Below are 19,543 nucleotides of genomic sequence, written 5' to 3' on the forward strand. Positions count from 1 at the left end.
AGGCAGTCAATGGAGTGGCGTCACACAAGCTCGCCGAGGAAGAAAAAATTCAAAACTGTGCGATCGGCAGGGAAAGTTATGGCAACAGTTTTCTGGGATACAGAGGGTGTGATTCTGGTTGATTTTTTGGAGCAGGGATGCACAATAAATTCTGTTCAATACGTCACAACCCTCAAAAAACTTAAAGCACGTCTTCAGCGAGTTCGCCCAACAAAATCAATGGCAGATGTTCTTCTTTTGCATGACAATGCAAGACCACACACCAGTCGTCACACCTCTGACGAGATTGTCAAAATTGGATGGGAAGTTGTGCCTCATCCCCCATACAGCCCTGACCTGGCACCATCAGACTTCCATCTGTTCGGGCCACTAAAAGAAGCTCATCGTGGGATTCATTTTGAAGATGAGGAGGCCGTCAAAACATCCGTGCGTCAATGGCTTAGGAAGCAGAGCTGTGATTTTTACCGTGCTGGGATACATGCCCTTGTTCAAAGATGGACCAAAACTGTAGAGATGGGCGGAGATTACATTGAAAAATGACAAAATGATCCTCAATGTTGTGGTTTTCAACCTATGTAATTGCATTTAAATTTCCTGACAATTAAACGTAGAAAAAAAAATAGGAGGCATTACTTTTTGACTGACCCTCGTAATTTATGCTAAGGACAACACACACATCCGTGCCCGAACCTCCAGTGGGAGGGGCTGCTCAATCCGTGACGTGGCACCTCTAACCGTGCTGTCACTCTGTGCGGCCACGTTTGTGTTCCCCACATATATGGCTATGTGTTTATTTTCAAGACTAAAAGGTCGTTGGCTGGAGTGGCTGAGCGGTTCTAGGCGCTACAGTCTGGACCGCGCGACTGCTATGGTCGCAGGTTCGAAACCTGCCTCGGGCATGGATGTGTGTGATGTCCTTAGGTTAGTTAGTTTTAAGTAGTTCTAAGTTCTAGGGGACTGATGACCTCAGACGTTAAGTCCCATAGTGCTCAGAGCCATTTTTTGAACTAAAAGGTCGCTCACATCCTAAGATGTGCCAGTGCTCTAGACTACAACGTAATCGATGGCTGTTTCTTATAGCTCAAGACCTGTCATTGCCTTCTCCTAAGACGTTAATCGAATCTCTGTATTGAAGTATGTTTATAAACAGTTAAGATTTGCTTAAAAAATCATGGAAAAGCGAAGGTTATTACAGCTTAAGAAATTGTTTTGGCCTTCACACAACCCATCCTTATTTGCAGTCATTAGTTCTGTTATATTGTCGTTATTTAGGTTGGATTGGAGGATAAGTTTGTATGAATTCTGCTTCTTCAGAAGAAGAAGCAGAATTCATGCGGCTGCATTCCCGAAACTTAATGGAGCAGTCTTTGCGCCGCGAAAACCTGAAGATTCACGATAAGTTTGTAGTATATTAAGTTGGTGTAATTCTCTCTGGTGGTCACAAACGTGCACTGCTCAGTACAGAAACAGACATACTGACGAGTGCTGTTTGTAGCCAGGCAGACGAGTGCTCAGGCCTTGTTCTCCACGATGTACAGGTGATGGTACATCTCCTTATAAACTGTAGCACTTAGTTGTTTGGTGGCATTGCTGCTTCTAATAATAATGTACCTATAAATGGCCTCTCACCACATTTATAGAGGTTCAAGATGCAAACTTAGTATTTCGTGTATGTCTATATGTATGTATTAAACTGGGGGCCTAGAAACGCTGGACAGACTTCGTCCCGCCGTAGCCCTCAGTGGTTCACAACCCCACAACAGACCCATCAGTCTACCCACCCCACCACCGCCCCACACCGAACCCAGGGCTATTGTGCAGTTAGGCCCCCAGTGGACTCCTCCAGGAACGTTTCATACCACAAGAGTGTAACCCCAAATGTTTGTGTGGTAGAGTAATTATGGTGTACGCATACATGGAAATGGTGTTTGCACAGCAATTACCGACACAGTGTAACTGAGCCAGAATAAGGGGAACCAGCCCGCATTTGCCGAGGTGGATGTAAAACCGCCTTACAAACCATCCACAGGCTGGCCGGCAAATTGAACCTCGACACTAATCTGCCAGGAGGATTCGTGCCATGGACTGGCATCCCTTCCCGTTCGGGAAGCAGCATGTTAGAGCGCACGGCTATCCGGGTGGGCTATTATGTCATTATTTTCCACCACCTGAAGGATTGTAGTATGTAGCAGCAAGAGTCAATGAGGCCTGCAACATAATCCCACTTTTCCATTGTGAGCAACGTGTGGGTGCTATTCTGTCATTCTGTGCAACGGATTAATCTGAGATGTACTCTTTACCCTGTGGCTCCTGCAAGATGCTATTTCCACACCCACACTACTACAGAAGTCAGACAGACGCTCCTAACGTTCTAAAGAGAAATGCCTGAAAAACTTTCAGCAATAAATATCTTCTGGAGTCATCCGCTGTAAGGAAATGACACAAAAGTTCACAAAAGTTCTTAAGTAACTAGTGGGATACTTGGATACTGGAGTAGTGCTAGTTAGCGTAAGAAAAACATGAAACTAACGAAAATTATTATTTTTTTTTTTTTGCAAAAATTCTGAGAAATAACAATCGCACTTTTAGTTATGAACTGAACAAGTTATTTCCGGGTTCTTTTCGGAATGTGAAATTACCTCTTAAGGATAGGATTCGCTAATGAAATTTCTATACAAAGTTTAATATTGTTATTGACTTGGCAGAATGGCTGAGAGCTGCGCCTACTCAACTTCAATAATTATCCGTTAGAATGTTGCTAGGTACGGTCGAGGCTGTCGCGTGTGAAATGCAGCTAAGTGTACTGTTGTGGAGGAAATATGGGGCTCGCAATAGCTGTAGCGCACAGTACCGTAAGCTGCGACGACTGCGCCGCTCACTGCAGATAAATAAGATGGCTCTTGTTCTATTTGGATTGACCTTCACCAATCAAACTCTCCCTATGCCTTGATGAAGTCAAGGACTCCTATTCGCCCCTACTCTGTAACTATTGGCGTGGTACACCGGTCAGATAACCAGTCCACCGCGATGCCACTCAAAAATTCGCTCAAAGACATTTAACTATAACTCTGTCTGTTCACACCGCACAATAAGTGTGGTGGCCAACACAGTGAACAAGGCTTAATAACAAGGACTCAATATACAGTTGCACTTTGATTCGCTCTTGACAGAGGTGCTCTCCCAGTGAAGTACTGAGGAGAGACTTGTTCCTCACTCTTTGAGTACATGTACGAGCGCGCACGCTCTCATTACGTGTTCTCGCTCCAAGAGCGGCAACGGAACAGCCCCTCTCCACGCCAGACGTAATGGGGTATATCTATCAGTCTCTTCCATTACTCCTTCAGCTCAAGGTGTCAGTAATATCGTCTGCCAATCAGCATTGCTCTTCTAAAACGGGAGAATGACGTTTCGTTCAAGGCGACCAATCCGGAAATCTGTAGCATCAGCGTTTGGCGTTTACTGTCTCCGTGTGAAAACATCTGAAACTGCATGCTATGTTTGTAAAGAATGTGTAGGCTGGGCGCTCCCACACAATGTAGCGGATTTTGCATTTAAGCCGAACACGGGGTCGCTCTCCCTTTCACTCGGGCAAATGCTGTGTGCTCTATGGGTGGTCACCGGCCGACGTAGATAGGCTGACTCGTCCTTAGAAGTGATCAGCCTCCTGGCGCACGGTTTGCCTCTCCCGAACTAAAAGCTTTTGTGACCGTTGTGTCTTGAATGTGCGTGTGTGTACGCCAGCCTCGAGTATTTCAACCTCGGTGCGCACTTTGCGATTTACTTGTTATTTGAATATCGTTTACATGAATTCATACAACAATGACTTTATCTTATCGCGTTTGGGTTAGAATGAAGCGTCTTGATGTGCGAAATATGATTGTGAGGGCGGAATATGTAAGCAATGAAGGTTAGAAGACCACGATGTCTTACACCATTTTCCATGTTTCCATACTGCGTTGACTTGTCGAAGCTTTCAGATGTAGTAAAACATATCACTATTACGACCTCAACCCCACATGCAGGGTCTCACGCTACTAGTAGCCTAGCATTTGCAGCAATTTCCATCAAAATGCCGTGAGGCGACTCGGCCATCCGGATGTGCTTTTAATAATTTTACTTATATCTTGACCATACCTCTATTTTTCATCAACCTGACGCATTTCGACTTTTCATCATTTTCAAAGGTGCTCTATCTGAAGATGTCGGCCAGTTGCGCTGATGAAATATTGTGGAGTTTTCATTATGACATCCGACGTCTCGCCCGAGAACCATATATACAAGTTTTTTTAGTGCTTGTCAGATCTTGACTTCCATACCCTTAACTAGGCAAAAAAATAATACTAGCCAAGACTGCCCACTTGTATCGGCACCTCATACGAAGGTTAGGAAAGCTGAGACAGCCAAATGCTAGGCTTTTAAATAGTTTTACTTATGTACACTTTTATTTTTGATCACCCTTATGCATGTCGACTTTCCGTCATCTTCAAAGGCAGTGCTCTGTCAGTCACGTAAAATCCAGAAATACGGAATAAATCTGAAATCCCTTGTCAACAGCACACAACACTTCATGTGAATAAAGATCTAGTTGTCTTTCACAGGATCGACGCTTTCTAAATCCGTGTTGACTGTGTGTCAAATGACCGTTTTCTTCTAGGTATTTTATAATGTTCGAATACATTTTCCAAAATCCTGCTGCATATCGACTGTAACGATATGGTCCTGTAATTTAGTGGATTACTCCTACTACCTTGCTTGAATATTGGCGTGACCTGTGCAACTTTCCAGTCTTTGGCTACGGATCTTTCGTCGAGCGAACGGTTGTGTATGATTGTTAAGTAGGGAGCTAATGCATGAGCATACTCTGAAAGGAACCAAATTGGTATACAGTCTGGACCAGAAAGCTTGCTTTTATTATGTGATTTAAGTCGCTTCACTACTCCGAGGACATTTACTTCTACGTTACTCATGTTGGCAGCTGTTCTTGATTCGAATTCTGGAATATTTACTTTGTCTTCTTTTGTGGAGGCATTTCGGAAGGCTGTGTTTAGTAACTCTGCACTGTCTTCGATAGTATCTCCATTGCTATTGCGCAGAGAGGGCATTGATTGTTTCTTGCCGCTAACATACTTCACATACGGCCAGAATCTCTTTGGATTTTCTGACAGGTTTCGAGACAAAGTTTCGTTGTGGAAACTGTTATAGGCATCTCGCACTGAAGTCCGCGCTAAATTTCGAGCTTCTGTAAAAGATCGGCAATGTCGGGGATTTTACGTCTGTTTAAATTTGGCATGTTTGTTTCGTTGTTTCTGCAACAGTGTCCTGGCCCGTTTTGTGTACCAAGGAGGATCAGCTCCGGCGTTTGTTAATTTGTTTGGTACAAATCTCTCAATCGCTGCCGATACTATTTCTTTGAATTCAAGCCACATCTGGTTTACATTTATATTTTTAATTTGGAAGGAGCGGTCTCTCAAGAAGGCAAGAAGTGAATTTTAATCTGCTTTCATGAATAGGCATATTTTTCGTTTATTTGTGAAGGATTTGGCGGGTACAATATTCAGTCTCCCTACGACAACCCTGTGTTCATCAATCCCTGCATCCGTTTTGATGCTCGTTATTAACTCAGGATTATTTGTTGCTAAGAGATCAAGTGTGTTTTCACAACCGTTTACTATTCGCGTGGGCTCATGTATTAACTGTTCGAAATAATTTTCAGAGAATGCGTTTAGCACAATGTCGGATGATATTTTTATGCATACCTCCGGCATTAAACATGTATTTTCGCTAACATATCGAGGATAAATTAAAGTCACCACCAACTATAATCGTATGAGTCAGGTACGTGTTTGAAATCAAACACAAGTTTTCTTTGAACCTTTCAGAAACTAACTGTATCATCTGAATTGGGAGGTCGGTAAAAGGATACAATTATTTTATTTCAGTTGCCAACAATGACCTCTACCAAGCCAACCGTGATTAGCCTATCTTTTCGGAACACCGCTAGGTTCTTCGCAAAAATTTCGGCTGAACTTATATCCGGCTTCAGCCAGCTTTCAGTGCCTATAACGATTTGAGCATGAGTGCTTGCTATTAGCGCTTGGAGCTCTGGTACTTTCCCAACACAGCAACGACAATTCACAACTGTTATACCAAATGTTCCTGTATCTACGTTCTTCCTGTGTTCGGCCTGCACCCTTTGAGACTGAAGCCCATCTTATGTTTTCCCGAGACCCTGTAACCTAAAAAAAAAACGCCCAGTGCGCGCCACACAGCCCCTGATACCCGTGTAGCCACGCAAGATCATTTCAGTAATTTCAGAGGTTCGAAGAAGATGTATTATCGAATAGTGTACTAAGCATTGCTCTCCAGTTTCGCAATGTGCTGCGGAATTCTGGTCGTATGTAAAGTACACAAGCGGCAAGACGCAGTCAATACCTTCGCTGCGCAGTGCCGATGGTTCTGTTACCGACGACTGTGCCGCTAAAGCGGAGTTATTGAACGCAGTTTTCCGAAATTCCTTCACCAGGGAAGACGAATGGAATATTCCAGAATTTGAAACACGAACAGCTGCTAGCATGAGTTTCTTAGAAGTAGATACCTTAGGGGTTGCGAAGCAATCCAAATCGCTTGATACGGGCAAGTCTTCAGGTCCAGATTGTATACCGATTAGGTTCCTTTCAGATTACGCTTATACAATAGCTCCCTACTTAGCAATCATATACAACCGCTCGCTCACCGATAGATCTGTACCTACAGATTGGAAAATTGCGCAGGTCGTACCAGTGTTTAAGAAGGGTAGTAGGAGTAATCCATCGAACTACAGACCTATATCATTGACGTCGGTTTGCAGTAGGGTTTTGGAGCATACACTGTATTCAAACATTATGAATCACACCGAAGGGAACGATCTATTGATACGTAATCAGCACGGCTTCAGAAAACATCGTTCTTGTGCAACGCAGCTAGCTCTTTATTCGCACGAAGTAATGGCCGCTATCGACAGGGGATCTCAGGTTGATTCCGTATTTCTGGATTTCCGGAAAGCTTTTGACACCGTTCCTCACAAGCGACTTCTTATCAAGCTGCGGGCCTATGGGGTATCGTCTCAGTTGTGCGACTGGATTCGTGATTTCCTGTCAGGAAGGTCGCAGTTCGTAGTAATAGACGGCAAATCATCGAGTAAAACTGAAGTGATATCAGGTGTTCCCCAGGGAAGCGTCCTGGGACCTCTGCTGTTCCTGATCTATATAAATGACCTGGGTGACAATCTGAGCAGTTCTCTTAGGTTGTTCGCAGATGATGCTGTAATTTACCGTCTAGTAAGGTCATCCGAAGACCAGTATCAGTTGCAAAGCGATTTAGAAAAGATTGCTGTATGGTGTGGCAGGTGGCAGTTGACGCTAAATAACGAAAAGTGTGAGGTGATCCACATGTGTTGCAAAAGAAATCCGTTGGAATTCGATTACTCGATAAATAGTACAATTCTCAAGGCTGTCAATTCAACTAAGTACCTGGGTGTTAAAATCACGAACAACTTCAGTTGGAAAGACCACATAGATAATATTGTGGGGAAGGCGAGCCAAAGATTGCGTTTCATTGGCAGGACATTTAGAAGATGCAACAAGTCCACTAAAGAGACAGCTTACACTACACTCGTTCGTCCTCTGTTAGAATATTGCTGCGCGGTGTGGGATCCTTACCAGGTGGGATTGACGGAGGACATCGAAAGGGTGCAAAAAAGGGCAGCTCGTTTTGTATTATCACGTAGTAGAGGAGAGAGTGTGGCAGATATGATACGCGTGTTGAGATGGAAGTCATTAAAGCAAAGACGTTTTTCGTCGCGGCGAGATCTATTTACGAAATTTCAGTCACCAACTTTCTCTTCCGAATGCGAAAATATTTTGTTGAGCCCAACCTACATAGGTGGGAATGATCATCAAAATAAAATAAGAGAAATCAGAGCTCGAACAGAAAGGTTTAGGTGTTCGTTTTTCCCGCGCGCTGTTCGGGATTGGAATGGTAGAGGGATAGTATGATTGTGGTTCGATGAACCCTCTGCCAAGCACTTAAATGTGAATTGCAGAGTAGTCATGTAGATGTAGAAGTGTACAATCATTGTTTCCGCAGGTAGCGGATTCCATGGCGGTGGGGCAGGAGCTACGCACTGTAGTGAAATTTCAGTTAAAAATGAAGGACAATACTCATGACGTGACTTGGTTTCAGGGTTTGGACGATTGCACAGAGTTCCACACTATAGATTTGCATGAAACTAGCATTGCGTGGAACATTTCCTCTCGTGATGAAGCCACTGGTAAACTTTGTGTAGAATACTTTGAACATAGCTGCTAAGGTTCAGTGACCGTGTCATACTTATATTGGAACTAATAAGCCCTCGGTCACAAATATTAAGTCAAAATTGACCTGGTTTCGACGCTACTATGAGCGTCGTCTTCAGAATTAGACTAACTGTTCTGAAACATATTAGGTATATAGTAAATTAATAAAATTAAAGTTTGTAACGACTTATCTTAGAAAATAGATTAAGGAAAGGCAAACCTACGTTTCTAGAATTTGTAGACTTAGAGAAAGCTTTTGACAATGTTGACTGGAATACTCTCTTTCAAATTCTACAGGTGGCAGGGGTAAAATACAGGGAGCGAAAGGCTATTTACAATTTGTATAGAAACCAGATGGCGGTTATAAGGGTCGAGGTGCACGAAAGGGAAGCAGTGGGTGGGGAGGGAGTGAGACAGGGTTGTAGCCTCTCCCCGATGTTATTCAATCTGTATATTGAGCAAGTAGTAAAGGAAACAAAAGAAAAATTTGGAGTAGGTATTAAAATCCAGGGACAAGAAATAAAAACTTTGAGGTTCGCCGATGACATTGTAATTCTGTCAAGAGACAGCAAAGGACTTGGAAGAGCAGTTGAACGGAATGGACAGTGTCTTGAAAGGAGGATATAAGATGAACATCAACAAAAGCAAAACGAGGATAATGGAATGTAGTCGAATTAAGTCGGGTGATGCTGAGGGAATTAGATTAGGAAATGAGGCACTTAAAGTAGTAAAGTAGTTTTGCTATTTGGGGATCAAAATAACTGATGATGGTCGAAGTAGAGAGGATATAAAATGTAGACTGGGAATGGCAAGGAAAGCGTTTCTGAAGAAGAGAAATTTGTTAACATCGAGTATAGATTTAACTGTCAGGAAGTCGTTTCTGGAAGTAGTTGTATGGAGTGTAGCCATGTATGGAAGTGAAACATGACAATAAATAGTTTGGACAAGAAGAGAATAGAAGCTTTCGAAATGTGGTGTTACAGAAGAATGCTGAAGATTAGATGGGTAGATCACATAACTAATGAAGAGGTACTGAATAGAATTGGGGAGAAGAGGAGTTTGTGGCACAACTTGTCTAGAAGAAGGGACCGGTTGGTAGGACATGTTCTGAGGCATCAAAGGGCTCACAAATTTAGCATTGGAGGGCAGCGTGGAGGGTAAAAATCGGTAAGGGAGACCAAGAGACGAATACACTAAGCAGATTCAGAAGGATGTAGGTAGCAGTAAGTACTGGGAGATGAAGAAGCTTGCACCGGATAGAGTAGCATGGAGAGCTGCATCAAACCAGTCTCAGAACTGAGGACAACAACAACAACTGAGTGGAAAAGATGAAGTACTTACAAGTCACGTATTAAAAAAGATCTAAGCCGGAAAGGCGACGTCATGAACAGCTGTGAGATGGCGAGCCGCTAAGGGTTGCAACCCTTGTTCACAGTACGAGCAGCCCTTAGCGGCTCGCCATCTCACAGCTGTTCATGACGTCGCCTTTCCGGCTTAGATCTTTTTTAATACGTGACTTGTAAGTACTGCATTTTTTCGAGTCAGTTGTTGTTGTTGTCCTCAGTCCTGAGACTGCATCTTTTCCAGCCAGTACAAACTTTAATTTTATTAATTTGCTATATACCTAATATGTTTTAGAACAGTTAGTCTAATTCTGAAGACGACGCTCATAGTAGCGTCGAAACCAGGTCAATTTTGACTTAATATTTGTGACCGAGGGCTTATTTGTTCCAATATAATTTGTGTAGAATATTTTCTCTATTGGTACTCACAAGGGAACCTCCCCATCGCACCCCCCTCAGATTTAGTTATAAATTGGCACAGTGGATAGGTCTTGAAAAACTGAACACAGATCAATCGAGAAAACAGGAAGAAGTTATGTGGAACTTTGAAAAAATAAGCAAAATATACAAACTGAGTGCTCCATGCGCAAGATAGGCAACATCATGGCGAGTGTGAACACAGGAGCGCCGTGGTCCCGTGATTAGCGTGAGCAGCTGCGGAATGGGAGGTCCTTGGTTCAAGTCTTCCCTAGAGTGAAACGTTTAACTTCTTATTTTCAGACAATTATCAAAGTTCAGGCACTCACACATAATCAAATTCCCTCTCCAATATTTCAGGACATGTTCAGATTTCCTTGGACATATGCAGGATTTGATGGTCTACAAACGGAAAAATTTGAAAACGTTAAAAACATATGTTATGGCAGAGCAGAGGGAAAACTGTGCGACTGTGAAACTGTTGCATTCATTTGTTGCAGTTTATGTTACAAACTCTTATCTTTTCATCACTTTTTGGGAGTGATTATCACATTCACAAGAAAACCTAAATCGGGCAAGTTAGAAGAATCTTTTTACCCATTCGCCAAGTGTGCAAGGTAGGTGGGTCGACAACATATTGCTGTCATGTGACACACATGCCATCATCATTGTCGTATAGAATATATCAGACGTGTTTTCCTGTGGAGGAATCGGTTGACCTATGACCTTGCGATCAAATGTTTTCGGTTCCCATTGGAGAGGCACGTCCTTTCGTCTACTAATCGCACGGTTTTGCGGTGCGGTCGCAAAACACAGACGCTAAACTTATTACAGTGAACAGAGACGTCAATGAACGAACGGACAGGTCATAACTTTAAAAAAAAGTTTTTTCACTCGAGGGAAGACTTGAACCAAGGAACTGTCGTTCCGCAGCTGCTCACGCTAACCACGGGACTACGGCGCTCCTATGTTCACGTTAGCCATGATGTTGCCTATATCGCGCATGGACTACTCAGTTTGTATATTTTGCTTATTTTTTTCATAGTTCCACACAACTTCTTCCTGTTTTCTCGATTGATCTGTGTTCAGTTTTTCAAGGCCTATCCACTGTGCCAACTTATAACTAAATCTGAGGGGGGTGCGATGGGGAGGTTCCCTTGTCAGAATCGACAACACTCACATGTCATCTGGTAGGGAAACGTGCGAACCATTAGGATGAAAGCAAGGAGTGGTTACTTACAAGACAGTAATTCCTATTCTCACTCCATACTTCCGTACGCTTCTGCTTTCAAAGGAATAGTCGTGGCTTTACGTAGTAACAAGGAAGAGTGTTTTGTAGAGCATTACACGATTACTCATAAATTGAGAGAGAGGGAGTATCGTCTCACACATAGCGGTTTACAGGAACAGTTAGCGCGAGACTTGTGAAATTTTGCATGGGAATTATACGAGGGCTATTCGGAAAGTAAGGTCCGATAGGTCGCGAAATGGAAACCACGGTAAAAATCAAAAATGTTTTATTTGCAACAGTTAGATACACCTTGCAGCTACTTATCTCCATAGTCGCCGACCCGACCTAGACGTGTATCGTAGCGTTGTACCAACTTTCCCATACCCTCGCTATAGAAGGCAGCCGCCAGTGCTCTCCGCCAATTCTCTACGCTGGCCTACGGCTCGTTGTCTTGTGCCGAAATGTTGTCTTCATAACCAGCGGTTCATGTGACCAGAGATGAAACTCAGGGGGAGACAATTGCGGACTGTATTGTGGGTAATCTCACATTTCCATTTGAAAACGATGCAGGAGCATCTTCATTGCCCCTGCAGAATGCGGCTGAGAATTGTCTTGAAGACGAAACAGCACGACAGTTATGTAATGTTAGCTGCATAGCTTCAGGCGAAATTTCTCACCAGGCCCTCGTACTTGGCGGCAGACACTATTTTCTAGACATCTTTACGCACTCACTGCGAGCCCAGAAATGAGAAGAGCGACGTGATGCTAACTGGGGTTATACTAGAGACACTACCCAACACATCTGTGCAAAGCTTTATCGGAGTTTCATAGTCGTTTCCATTTCGCGACCGATCGGACCTTACTTTCCGAATAGCCCTCGTATTATTTACACTTAAACGCCACAGGTCTGATGGCTGTCAAGCTTAGAGTACTTAGGACAATTGCACAGAGCTCGCGTCTTCCACGTATGGCACAGGGCCTGAAGGCTCAGAAGCTTGGAGTAGAAACCCAGTTGCACAGAGCTCATCATTGTTGTGAAATTTAACACGAAAGTGAAGCTGTTTGTCAACGCAATACACGTTGTTACACACGTGTTCGAGACCTCAAGGTACTGAAACTTAGCGCAGCTGCATGCGTACACCTCAGCGCTTTTGTGAAAATATGCATGACAATTAATGATCTGAAATTTGATGTCCAGTACTCTGGAGCGAAATTCAGACTATTACCAATTCTATAATGTAAGCCGTTTATGCTGTTACCTTTTCCCGTTTCACGTTCACATCCTGCAGCATCAAATCTTAGTGTCCTGCCCCACTGCAATACTTTCAACATTATTAATATGTTCCTTAGATTCATTTCTTGTTTTATTTACTTCTGTGGATAATTGGGTGTTTTCCATTGTCTCGCTCGTCTTTAAAATCCACAAGATCTTGCTTAATCTGACCAACAGCAAGACTTCAACTTCGTAACATCTGTTGTCTCAGTTCATTATCGACTTGCATTTCACGCTCAGTAAAAGTTGCCTTTCTTATTTGATCTGTTTACCTATTTTGGCTTTGCTTCTAACTGCAAAACCTACCTCGCATTTTTCAATTTTACTAACAAGATCACCTCCAGTATTCTATATTTCTTTCAACTGCTCATTACTACATTTTAGATTTTCTACAGTTCTAAAAGCGAAATATCTACAGCAAGATTACTTTGCCTTTTCTCCGGTTCCCTCAGTTGTAACTGCAAAATCTTTAGCAAGATTAGCCTGAGTAACTTGATTTACTGTCTATAAACTATTGAGATTCTACAAAAGTAACGTCATTGTGCTAGAACGACCTCCTGTTACCGGATTACCTACGTCTATTTCCTGCTATTTGATTTTCAGTGGCCGTCTCGAGCATTATGACCAACAGTCTCTACAGCACTATTCATACCAAAAACGGCTTCAGATCTACAGTGTGTTAACTGTAAGACGGCGAGTTGTGAGGGTAGTGCGGGGAGAGGAGGAAGCAAGCATTGGCTGACGAGGAGAGGGGACTGGAGTCGTGGGGACGGACAAGGCACGCCTACCAGTTGCAGTGCTGGCACTACAAATTGCGCGTCATGCTCACACGAAAGCAGACGAAAGGCTTCGACGTAAAACTCGCTTTAAATGTTGTTCGTAAACGAAACTGAAATCGTCATGTACATTAAAATCTATATATATATAAATGAATGTATGTATGTTTGTCTACTATGCGCTCACAAACCATTCATCCGATTGCAATGAAACTGGTGAGTTGTTCTCCGAACGCCCAAAAAGAGTAATGAACAATGTTTTCTTATAAGTATGTCAGTACTGCGTGCGTAGCACAATTTATGAAGTTCAGGCTTGTTATGCAGTGGACCCGGGTTCGATTCCGACGCCTCGCATTTTTTTTTTTCATTTTATTTCATTCCGCGCAATGTTAAACTATTAATTATAAAATTTAAATATACTTAAAAAGGTCCTATAGTATATCGTAACTGTCAATCTCTATATATAAAAATGAATGTATGTATGTCTGCCCTCTGTGCAGATTGCGATGAAATGTTGGTGATTTGTTCTCCGTACGCCCACGAAGGTTCCTAGGCGAAAAAAAAAAAAAAAATAAGACACGTTCTTGAGGAGATATGACGTTATAAACAATGAGATGCCACCGCGGGAAAATACCCAGATTTATGCATCCGCTATTTGAGAATGAGAGCACTTAGCGACTAGCAACAAACGTTACATACAATTTCAAACCTTTAAGAAAAATTTTCTCGCTGACACCCCCCACAACATAATGAAAGGAAAATAAGGTTGTCGCTTACTACATTTTCTCAGTGCATACCGTAAATCTGCCGCAGTAGGCATGACGTTTTAATGTATTATTTCGTTTCTATTTACTCTAATCGCAACATATTTCGCATACAGTATCCACATATATCAGTAAACGCGCCGGCAAATTTATGTCTCTTTACGACATATAATTCAGGAGATATGACGTGGTAAACATCGAGATGCGTGAAAAAGTGCCGCGTCAGGTATGACGTTTTGTTCTATTATTTCTTCACTACTAACACTATTCGCAACACGTTTCGCAAACGTGTTAAAAAAAGTATTTGTAAAAGGGGTGAAGCAATTTTTTCTGCTCCCTTTCCCTTTCGCAGCATTCAATCACACGCAATATAATTTTGCGAGCATCGCTACGTAGTACTGGTTTCCTTCTAACCGTAGCCCTACCGGTAGGGGTTGTTGGCGACACCCGAGATGGGCCAGCAACTGCCTCTTCACTAATTTTGATAATGTTTAGCACAACTGCACAATAAAAACACGCAGAACAGTACAGCGCAAAACAATAACGAAGCACACGACAATGGCTGCCGTGTCCAGCACAGTCAGCTACGTAATATTGGCAGCAGTCGAAACTGCGTGCCTACCGAAGCCTCCCGACGTTTACCGACTTCTACCGATTCAGGACTAGGGAGAGGTCTGCCATCCAAAAGTTTACACGCTGTACTAAATTAGTGCTTGAATCTACTAATATTCATGTTGTGTCCTTAACACTAATTAAGGCTACATTCGCCATACTCTGTCTTCTCTTAGCTGCCAATCTTCAGTTTCTTTCTATACGCCATAAAAATGGGTCCCAACACAGCCCAGTAAATTACTCCTTACAATGTAGTTTTTAAAAATTGCAGTACACCATCAACGCTACTGATCATGCTTAACACCAATACAGCCTCATGCAATATTATGCCGCCGGCCGCTGGTGGCCGAGCGGTTCTGGCGCTACAGTCTGGCACCGCGCGACCGCTACGGTCGCAGGTTCGAATCCTGCTTCGGGCGTGGATGTGTGTGATGTCCTTAGGTTAGTTAGGTTTAAGTAGTTCTAAGTTCTAGGGGACTTATGACCTCAGCAGTTGAGTCCCATAGTGCTCAGAGCCATTTGAACCAATATTATGCCCTTTGCCCAACTGTGTCCATGCTTAACTTTGTCTGCTTGTGGCATTGATTTGGCCGCTGATGCATAGTGCAGAAGCTGCGATGTGATGCGACATGATTCTGCTTCAACTCTTCTTTCTTGTGTACATCCAGGTGCGATGAAAATACTTCCCACATACGATAAAATACTTCCCACATACGATTAGTTATCATTTGCGTCCATCGTTCCTAATTAACTTTTTTGGCATATCGTCTTTACTCAATGTGCACTATTAATTCTGCACCGAAAATTACTGGCTTTTTACCCATCATATGCAGACTTCTTACTAGTAAATTATCACAGTTCATTCTGGCAAAGTCAGATTGGCTAAAGTTCTTCTTGCAAAATTTGATCTTTCTTTCATTAAACGAAATTTAATTAATATCCGCTCATTTCTCATTTCTACTTCTGCCCACAGTTTCATCACCGAAGAACAGAGTTTTTCGTATGGTAATATGTGTGCAGTTCTCCACAGAAGAACACGTTCATTTCACGTTTCAGCTAACTTATCCAAAGATGGCGTCAATTCGTTAAAGACATCTGTGACATACATACCCGGTGTCTATTTTATTTTAATGTTTATTCTCTTTGCAGTCGTACAAATGAGAAAAAAAGGAGTGATGGGTAGAATAGATATGTAGACGGGTATTGAGTTCTACCGCGGGTCTGAACCGAAGTGCGCACTGCTTCCTATGCCTAGAGGGGTCTACGAGTACAGGGTTATTACAAATGATTGAAGCGATTTCACAGCTCTACAATAACTTTATTATTTGTGATATTTTCACAGTGCTTTGCACACACATACAAAAAAAGTTTTTTTAGGCATTCACAAATGTTCGATATGTGCCCCTTTAGTGATTCGACAGACATCAAGCCGATAATCAAGTTCCTCCCACACTCGGCGCAGCATGTCCCCATCAATGAGTTCGAAAGCATCGTTGATGCGAGCTCGCAGTTCTGGCACGTTTCCTGGTAGAGGAGGTTTAAACACTGAATATTTCACATAACCCCACAGAAAGAAATTGCATGGGGTTAAGTCGGGAGAGCGTGGAGGCCATGACAGGAATTGTTGATCATGATCTCCACCACGACCGATGCATCGGTTTTCCAATCTCCTGTTTAAGAAATGCCGAACATCATGATGGAAGTGCGGTGGAGCACCATCCTGTTGAAAGATGAAGTCGGCGTGGTCGGTCTCCAGTTGTGGCATGAGCCAATTTTACAGCATGTCCAGATACACGTGTCCTGTAACGTTTTTTTCGCAGAAGAAAAAGGGGCCGTAAACTTTAAACCGTGAGATTGCACAAAACATGTTAACTTTTGGTGAATTGCGAATTTGCTGCATGAATGCGTGAGGATTCTCTACCGCCCAGATTCGCACATTGTATCTGTTCACTTCACCATTAAGAAAAAATGTTGCTTCATCACTGAAAACAAGTTTCGCACTGAACGCATCCTCTTCCATGAGCTGTTGCAACCGCGCCGAAAATTCAAAGCGTTTGACTTTGTCATCGGGTGTCAGGGCTTGTAGCAATTGTAAACGGTAAGGCTTCTGCTGTAGCCTTTTCCGTAAGATTTTCCAAACCGTCGGCTGTGGTGCGTTTAGCTCCCTGCTTGCTTTATTCGTCGACTTCCGCGGGCTACGCGTGAAACTTGCCCGCACGCGTTCAACCGTTTCTTCGCTCACTGCAGGCCGACCCGTCGATTTCCCCTTACAGAGGCATCCAGAAGCTTTAAACTGCGCATACCATCGCCGAATGGAGTTAGCAGTTGGTGGATCTTTGTTGAACTTCGTCCTGAAGCGTCGTTGCACTGTTATGACTGACTGATGTGAGTGCATTTCAAGCACGACATACGCTTTCTCGGCTCCTGTCGCCATTTTGTCTCTGCGCTCTCGAGCGCTCTGGCGGCAGAAACCTGAAGTGCGGCTTCAGCCGAACAAAACTTTGAGTTTTTCTACGTATCTGTAGTGTGTCGTGACCATATGTCAATGAATGGAGCTACAGTGAATTTATGAAATCGCTTCAGTCATTTGTAATAGCCCTGTATATTCAAGAACAGAACTGGAGAGATAAAAGTTACTCAGTGGAAACCCAGTTTATCAATTCTTGTAGGAAGTAAATGGTCTCCATTCCTTCTCGGACAGACTCACAGCACTGATTCCGTCTCGCCATAATGAAAAAGCAACACCTTCCAAAATTATACCGAGAATGATGTGACTGTCTCTCTGGCTTACTCGACGAACAAAATAATTTCTTCTCCATTTGCTTAATCACTTCCTTTGTTCGCTTTTCTTTTCAGAATATTTATCACGCAACGACATTAATTTGCTCTGAGACTGAGGCTACACTCTAACCATCACTTTCAGCCACTCAGCCAACATTCCAATAGCTCTTCCTGTTTAAGCACACACACTCAGTTGGCGCCCAACTGTTCCTTCTCATAATATGGCAGCAACTGGAACCACAGTCAGTTCCACAATAAAGTGTACACCGTCATCTACTTGAAATAAAAGGCACTATTATAAAGATTAGATGGGTAGATCACGTAACTAATGATGAAGTATTGAATAGAATTGGGGAGAAGAGGAGTGTGTGGCACAACTTGACAAAAAGAAGGGACCGGTTAGTAGGACATGTTCTGAGGCATCAAGGGATCACAAATTTAGCATTGGAGGGCAGCGTGGAGGGTAAAAATCGTAGAGGGAGGCCAAGAGATGAATACACTAAGCAGATTCAGAAGGATGTGGGTTGCAGTAAGTACTGGGAGATGAAGAAGCTTGCACAGGATAGGGTAGCGTGGAGAGCTGCATCAAACCAGTCTCAGGACTGAAGACCACAACAACAACATTATAAATGTATGTTTACATGAAAATAGATGTTATTACCAACTGCACAATTACCTAATACTTAAACCAAGCGTCGCCATTATCAATTATAGCTTGGGACCTTAGCGCTTTCTCCAGTAAATTATTCACGTTTCCAACCTCTAAATACCGTTTGATCCCATTTGCAACGAATGTCTTTGACTTTCTAAGGATCTTAGCAGCAGCTCCATATGATAGCTTTGGTCACTTTGGATGATTTACAAGGACTCTGCGTCGCCACGCTTCAGGTATTTTGCATTCATTTTAAACTGCAACCGACAAAACAAAACATTCAACTCTGTTTATGTGTACACTGTGCAAAAGCTCATTGATTACAGATTCGAGACCACTACGAGAGATGTCGCTGCGAACGTTACGTCTAAAATTGTGCCGCACACTTTCCTGTGCAACTGAGTGTGTGTGGCTGTGATCGGTTATTGGTAAAGGTATCAGGAATGGTACCCTTATCTCTCTACTCTGAATCACCTCTCCTGTTAATATGAAAACTTGCTGTAGTCCCATTTATTGTCTGCGCGTCTTATAGTTCAGTTCCTAAGACATGATCAGCAGATACTTTGAACAGTGTGCGATGATCATAGTTTTACATTAAGTAGACTTAATGTGTAACACAACCATTTTAATTTCTGTGACAATATTGTGAGAGTGACGTATCTGAACTGTCCTGTCCTATGAATGTCCTGCCAGACCAGAAATATTGTTCGTCAATACACTTCCCTATAGTTACTGCTTCATTTTGAACAATCTGTTGCTCAGCATACTAAGTTATGCTAATGCGGAGTGTAAGAGGAGCAGCCATTAATTCATTGGTAATTCATTCATGTTAACTGACAAGTCATTCTCGTTGACAGTGTGTGTTCTACACTCAAGGGCCAAAGATACTGGTACACCTGCCTAATATCATGTAGGCCCCCTAAGAGCCGCAGAGATGCCACAACGCGACGTGGTAGGGACTCGGCTAATGGTGGAGGGAACTGACACCAGGAATCCTGCAGGGCTGTCCATAAAACCGTACGAGGGGGTGGAAATCTCTTGTGAACAGCACGTTGCAAGGCATCCCAGATGTGCTCAATAGTGTTCACCTCTTGGGAGTTGGGTGGTCAGCGGAAATGTTTAAACTCAGAAGAGTGTTCCTATTCTGGACGTGTGGGGGTCGCATTGTCCTGCTGGAAATGCCCAAGTCTGATGAAATGCATGAATGGATGGAGGTGATCAGACAGGATACTATTGTGTGTGTCACCTGTCAGAGCCGTATCTAGACGTATCAGGGGTCTCATATCACTCCAGCTGCACGCGCCCCACACCATTATAGAGCTTCCACCGGCTTGAACAGTCCTCTGATGACATGCAGGGTT

At 43.0% G+C, this 19,543-nt stretch overlaps 1 protein-coding gene across 2 annotated transcripts in view; it reads left to right on the forward strand.

Moving 5' to 3' along the window:
* LOC126213152 (poly [ADP-ribose] polymerase tankyrase-2-like) overlaps positions 1-19,543 on the forward strand; it is a 50,788-nt gene that overhangs the window by 14,663 nt on the left and 16,582 nt on the right. The window lies entirely within an intron of this gene.

Source organism: Schistocerca nitens, chromosome 11 (genome assembly GCF_023898315.1).
Source record: "Schistocerca nitens isolate TAMUIC-IGC-003100 chromosome 11, iqSchNite1.1, whole genome shotgun sequence".
Lineage (NCBI taxonomy): Eukaryota > Metazoa > Arthropoda > Insecta > Orthoptera > Acrididae > Schistocerca > Schistocerca nitens.